Below are 7,508 nucleotides of genomic sequence, written 5' to 3' on the forward strand. Positions count from 1 at the left end.
GCGCTCTTCGCGTAAATAAATCAATAGTTGTTATTACTGTGATGGTATTGTATTCATTTATTTAAAAGGTGTCCACAACATTTTGTCTTTACTTTTAATAAATGTCAGACATTCATTGTAGAAACATTCCCTTGAAATGCTATTGTGTTTGTGAGAAATAGTAAAACATTTTAGCCAATTTAAGATATGGTTGACTCATTAATGTGCTACTTTGTTTGAGTCATTTAGTCTGCATACACTAACTTGAACCACAGTAGACTCGTATAGTGTCCACCATACCTCAAAAGGCCCAATTTTTAATTAGTTTTTAGCTCGCTAGACCAAAAGTGGAAACACTTCGTGGCGTGTTTTTACTATTTCCTAGTTATTGAGATGACCGATTGAGCATACAATTGCACAGGTTTGTTACTCCGTGTATTATGTTGGGTCACTTAACATTTTGGACACTGGTCTTTGATTATTAATGGTTTTGTTAGTATTAAAGAAATCGCACAACAACGGTTAACAGTATTGTCCAAGGCCCACACTTCGTGTATCACAACTTATATATAAAATAACGGGCTCAATCGGTCATCGGAGTCGGGAGAAAATAACGGGTAAACCCACCCTTGTTTCCGCACGTTTCGCCGTGTCATGACATGTGTTTAAAATAAATCCGTAATTCTCGATATCGAGAATTAATAATTGTTTTAATATTTTCTCAAAAAATAAAGAATTTCATGGAATAACAATTCAAGGGAATGCTTTCACCATTACCTTCTGTAAACCCTGTAAGTTATTTGTAAATCTTTGAACTTTTAATTTTTGTTCTGTTCAGAAAGTGTCCAATGGCTTTAACTGTGTCGTTAGCAAAACCAGCCATGGTACTATCATTTTCTTTACGGAGAGCCGTGTATGGCTTTATCGGTAAAACTGGCATTGCCAGATATAGTTATTCTGCATTTCAAACTATCATAAAAACTTTTTTGCTATTTCGCAGTAATTTTGATGGACCGATTGCAAATGTTGTCGCTGTACTTTTGTCTTACTGGTGAGTCGTTTTGTGTGAAATGGTAATATTTTTCTTTGTTTGGGAATATTGTGTGTTCAGTTTTGAGTTGTAATTGCAAATAGGTATGTCGGATAACACTGAAACATGTACCTGCATTGATTCATCACATCATATGAGGAATATTGGAAAGGTCATATCTTTTATGACTCAGAAATACTAGACACCCTTTCCCCGCATAAGTGATTTTTTGTATTCTACGAACACAGCGCGGTTCATTCTAAAACGTGTCATGCTTTATGAGTACCATTTTGTGGTTGTTGTTTATTGAAATAATAAAAGAGAACGTTGACCGGGTTTGGAAAGCCTCAAGGGTTGGCAACACTGTCCCCACATCATAATGAGATCGTTCGGGTTTCCAGTCGCCAGCCCACATCCATTGCCTCGGGCGCCCTCTCTCGAGCTCATTCCCCTCTATGTGTTTTCATGGCTGTGTTTATGAAGCCTATGGAGAGGAGAAACCAAGCTGAAACCACCGCAAGTCGCGAACCCCGACGTACCATGTTGCCGTTAACGTTTGTTTCTACACCCCAGTATTAAATCAATGCAAGACTGGCTTTCCCGCTCCAGTCTGACTTCGTATTCTTCTGTACATGGCGCCTAAACACACTCAGTATACAGTTTCAGACGAACTCTCCAATATTCGTAGACACGATCCAGAATCAGATCATTCGTGCCGTGCGTTTCTGTGTCTCCGAGGCAGCCATTTTAACACGCATAGCCTCGTTCAACAATAACACAATTTCGACCGGCCATACATTGTAAATGCTCTAGCCTCGTGCAAGAACCCTATAAATTTACACAACGCAACTATGGATATTTTTATTTTCTGGAGAAGCCATAATCAGCATTGATTACTTGGGCAACGATATCAAGCATCACTCAACGTACGGTACTAGAGAATTTAGACTCTGGTTCGTGATGCATCAAAGTGGTGATTGCCCTGGGCAGACGAAAAGCACCGTGGTTGCTGAGAGAAATTTGGCGCCAAATACCCCGGTGTGTGCGGTTAGAACGAAGCGTTGAAGAGGGCACCGATAGCTTGGTTGCCTGGAGCATAATATGAAGAAGGAGGTAGCTCAAGAAAATAAACAATCTCAAAAACTTGAAGTTCGTTTTAAGATTGTCCATCGCTGAACATCACGTTGTATCATAGATCATTTAAATGCGTCCCTTTTTGCCGCCATTTCCTCCATTGGGGATGAATTCCCGCGTGGTAATTTGTTGTTGCTGTTTTGAGGTGGGGGTTTTTAAAGTTATGTTTACTGGTCATTAATTAACCATATCCTTACCATAGACTACCTTGTCGACTGCACTCATACCCCTCTTTGCCACCATTGGCGACTTCAGTTGACCAAGTTTACGAACAAAAACAAACATGCAAGCCTGAGCACAAAGGCCATTGGAATAAAGCTGTAGTTTTGGGCCATGTTCACCCTACATACCTAAGCATTACCATCATTAGAAAGCGAAACATCAGATCTTTGATCAAGAACTGAGATTTACATCAAGAGTTTCTGGTTTGGTTGGTCCTGTTTTTATCATGAAAGAAATTTCATGGTAAGCAACTTTTGTGCTTAGCAGCTCTGTGAAACTGGGTCCAGGTCCGTTAAACCAAATGCTATGAACTACTTACTAAGATGGTTTAAATGTTTGTTTCAATGAGCCACGGTATGGTAGTTGCAAATGCATTGTAAAAGAAAGCAATCGGTACATCCTTATGAGTCTTAGATTGTGATACGACAGAGTGACCCCACCCCCTTTCAGAAAGGTAACAATGAGGGCGCTGTGAAACTTGTCAGGACGAAGCAAAAGAGAGTGGAACATGGTGGCGCCCTTTATACACAATAAGGTGTCACAATCTAATTTATTACCAACTGCCCGATTATGGAATTAAAGTTCAGATGCTAGCGGCTACATCATAAAGCCCATACGAGTAAAGACTCTATCTCTTCATAAATTCAAAAATTATTGTCTAAAATTCAATCATCGGTTCTAAACTCATTCTTTTGAGTCACCAGTAGCATTTTATTTCCTTGTTCGATCAACCATGCTTGAATATTATTGTAAATTTTATTTGTGTAGTTTCAGTAAAAGAAGTGTTAACATGTAAATAAACTAATACTAACATCACTTACTTTACATCAACGTCTTGTAAATGTCACCATTCTCACTCCGCATAGATGGGTCAATTCGTATAGATTTTCTTTGAAGTCGCTTTAGGCAGATTCCTTGGCTCCTCAACGTTACGTGAAGAACACTATTAGGGCGTAATTGACCCTTCAAGCACCACACACAGGTCCAGACTTTAAAACGAACCGTCGAAACACGAAAGCTGATCATGTGTCTTTATTTCATCTAAACTTAATGTTTATAGCCGACTTGTGATCTTCGTCGAAACCAAAGCTCTTTCAACCTCGATCTCCCTGTGAGCTCTCCCTCGGCCTATAAAGTCAAGGTGAACCCTACACCATGGGATATAATGATGAAAGAAAAGACATACACAGCAGCGAACAATCAAAATTTCGAAGCCAACATTCACTCGAACCTTATGCCTAATTTCGACTAGCTTGTTTTTCTGCAACATTTTCGGCGATAATTGTTGTTCTTCATACTAGGTATTATTTTGTGTAGTGCTTATAGAAAAACTGTAATCATTATACGTATGGTAAGCACCAACCTGTTTATGCGTCTGGAAATGTTAATACAGAGACGACCGCAGCATAATACAAGTCTAAAGCTGGCCCAATGCAGATGTATGAGGGCGTGGGTCACAAATGCAGGGTGATTTTTTGCAAGAGCTATGACCAACGAAAAGGGTCATACGTCAGCCCATTGTTTTGTTTTTTTACGAGTTTCGAACATTATCTAAATATGTTCTTAGTAATGATTGTATTTGTTCATCTGTGCAACTGATCCAGCACGACTGATTGACAGAATCTGTCAAGAATTACACTGTTGTGATATACTGCTAGCAATAAACATTTTGAGAAACGTCTCCCTCGTAGTTTGGGGGAAAGAATTAGTTTAAATTTTTACAGATTTGTTACTGTATGCATTTGGGATACGCCAAGAGAGAAAAGTGGTCTTTGACAACTTGTCCAGTGCCATTGTGAAAGGGGTTGCTTTGATTATTGATGAAAATTTCACCCAGTCGTTCCTGGATGTAATATTAGGCCGTGTCCGAATTGGCGACTTCGGCTACAGCTACGGCTAGATCACGCGCGTCTGCTTATTCTTCAACACTGACAGACGCGCTGATCTAGCCGTAGCTGTAGCCTAAGTCGCCAATTCGGATACGGCCTAATAAGGTATTCAATTAATGTCATGCTCTTGTTAGGGTCGAGCTTGCTTTACCTGAAGTGCGCCCTCTTTCGACAATTGCAAAACCTTCTTAACGGCATTTATAATAAAAACTAAATATCGGTTGCTGTACTTAAAAACATACCGTTCACTAAGTAGTGCGCCCTCTCTTTGTCGGTTTTCTCGGCACGAGGCCGTGATCCGAGTATAGTTTACATTTTTTTCGAAATGTTGACTGCTTGTGCTTTAGTGTTGCGAAAAGAAAATACTTTGAAAACTTTCCTGGTGAAGGTTTATTCTGTCTATATGTGTGTAAAACATGATCATTGGGTGCGGGCGGTGTGGTCTTGGATGCTCTAGAACACGTAGCATCTTCATGCATCTTCCACACGAACGATGACGAATAGCGCCATTTTGTACAAGTGTTGCGCTAGGCTGATCAAAAGGTGGTGTGTGATTGTTTTCTGGTGGTGTTCTCGTCCTTCGGGCGTGCGAACAGCGCACTCGAGCCAAGAACTCACCGCCAGAACTCGCCTGAACCGATGAGTACCGGTGTCGCAGGCAGTGGATTTTATTTAATAGCGCCCTCACTTGATTCAACGTATTGGCCTATGAGCGCATACCATTAATAGCTCTGTGGCGCATACAAATCACCGGGGGCCATAATCCCATAGTAATGACGTTGAACCAACTTTGCTTACTGCTGAACAAATTATGCAAAATCGGACACTTCTGTTCGGGGGTTACACTTACTGGCGTCTTATTTATTTCACAGAGAGGTCTTAATACCCTTGTTGTATGTTTTGTACCAGTCATCGTCCCACACACAATTGTTACTATTAACTACTCAATCATTAGAGAGATGGCGATTGGCATTTGTTCTATCTTTTTCCATGGAGGATTAAAAATCATTTTGATAATAAAAGTTGGGATAATTTCCCCACGGCAAATGGTGGACTATTGTCAAGATAGAGATGCTCCCCTTTATAGAGCGCAAGTATTAATTATGCAAATCATTCTGTTTATGCCTATTGAGATAGTTGCAACAACTATTACGATTGGAAGCCAAACAAAACTCATGTGCGCCTCTAGGGTGCCAGCCTACAGTGCACTTTGGGTTGTGCTACACTTGGTTAGAAAATGGCGGTCAGCAACCACGTGACCAAAGAAAACTCTTTCAAATCAACACAGAAATCAAAGACATTATACATTGTTTCCCATATAATACAACTGGAATTTTATTGACTGAAAAATTATTACATTTCTAGACCTACCTACCCCAAACTTCACTTCTTTGATATGTACACAGCCTGGCTTTACAGGCAGTTCGACCGTGTCAGAACTGACGCTACGGCTATGGCTCCACGTCAACGTGCGTTGATGAAGCACAGGCTACCCTTAGCAACTGCCACAGCCGCACTGCCGTCGATTTGAACACGGCCTTGGTTAAAAAATATAGCCAGTTTGGTATCAACAGAGGGCGTCAATAAGCTATAAAGTAGTCATGACTGGGTACAGTTCTTTCGGTGCACAATTTCATATACCTGTATATTATTGCTAAACGCATCTTGCTTTAACAGAAACACGTCGTTAGCAAAAGTGCCATAAAATTCACGTTGTAGTCACTGGTACCGTGCTCATCATTGCAAATTTAATTAGTAGCGACAACAACACTACCTCGCTTAGCAATATTACTTTCTGCTAATGAGCTAGTGCCCTAAACCCACCACTTCATTGTGAAACCAGTACCCTTTTCATTGTCAGACAACTTTTACATGCAATTTGGGGGCAACCAACCAACTGATCTTTTGTTAATCTATTATAAATTTATTTGTAGATTGCATTGCACTCAAACGAAGGAATGTTTAGAAGTGGAAGATGAAGGTGTAAGAACAAACTTATACTGCAGAGAATCGATAAGTATACAGGTTTCACATTGTGAAAAAAAAACCTTGCGAGAAATGTATCTTTCAATCTGTGCAATCCGAGTGAACCTTGATAGATTTGCAAAATGTGCATCGGGGATAAAGAATATCAATTTTGTCTTTCACCCATATACACCGATTTGTGTTAGCACTGTATACTCTGCACTTTCCCGAATCGAAGTGATCCTTATATGACACAACCATAGTTTCTTTGTGCTATTTACATGGTTATCATTAATGCAAAGTTCCGGATCTTCAAAACTGTTATTCACTCTCGGAACAATCCGATCCGGTATTTGGTATAGGCCTACAGTTCAGGTTTTTTTCACAACTAAAAAAACTTTCAAATTCATGGCTTCACGCAAATTTCTCAAAAACCCAAAGAGGCATCTTTTCCCGTTCTTATGGAAACGATTAAATGTGTGGGGTATAATCTTAACTTAATATTTCATTTTCTTTATATAATATTGCACCTCTTAATATTGTTTTTAAACTTCTTATTATTACCAATTGGAATTACATTCAAATGAAATAAGTTATCAACGTTCGATGTAATAACCCGCATATCTAATATAAATGGAGCTATAATTGTAAAAACTTCGATAATTACTTATTTGTACAACTTTATACTCAGAGAGGATTTGTTAATTAATTTATGCTTCATTTCCTTCAAGTGCCAAAGGGAAAGTAAACGTTTGGCAATCACTCTAAAAATTAAGGATAAAAATCCCCTCTCCTTTCAGGGGCCGATTTCACAGAGATCTAAGGTTGATCGTAACTGAAAATCAATCGTAGTTGCAAAATCAAGTGTGATGTCACAATACAATTGATAAACTTGATTGCTTTGTGAAATCGGCCCAGTTTGTTTTCTCCATATCAAGACAAGTGTTTGTGCGAGTGTTGTCTGTCAATAATAACATAATATTAAATACAACAACTCTTTGAATGTTGAATTATACTATTGCACAATATATTCCTCTGTTCATTATACCCCCCCCAAAAAAAAAAAAAAAAAAAAAAAATTAAAAAAAATTAGCAGTGAGGAAAAAGTTATTTGTAATTAAAGTCCCCAATTGTTTTTTAGTTTTTTAATTAAAGCACTGTACATAATTGCAACTAAAAATAATTTACATTAACCCACAACACAACATGTGGGTACTTAAAGCTTTAAATGTATTTCTCATCTAACTCAATAACATAACCAAAGCGAGGCTAAGGCTTATGGGCAAGTC

This window comes from Asterias amurensis, chromosome 20 (genome assembly GCF_032118995.1).
Source record: "Asterias amurensis chromosome 20, ASM3211899v1".
In the NCBI taxonomy this organism is placed as follows: Eukaryota; Metazoa; Echinodermata; class Asteroidea; order Forcipulatida; family Asteriidae; genus Asterias; species Asterias amurensis.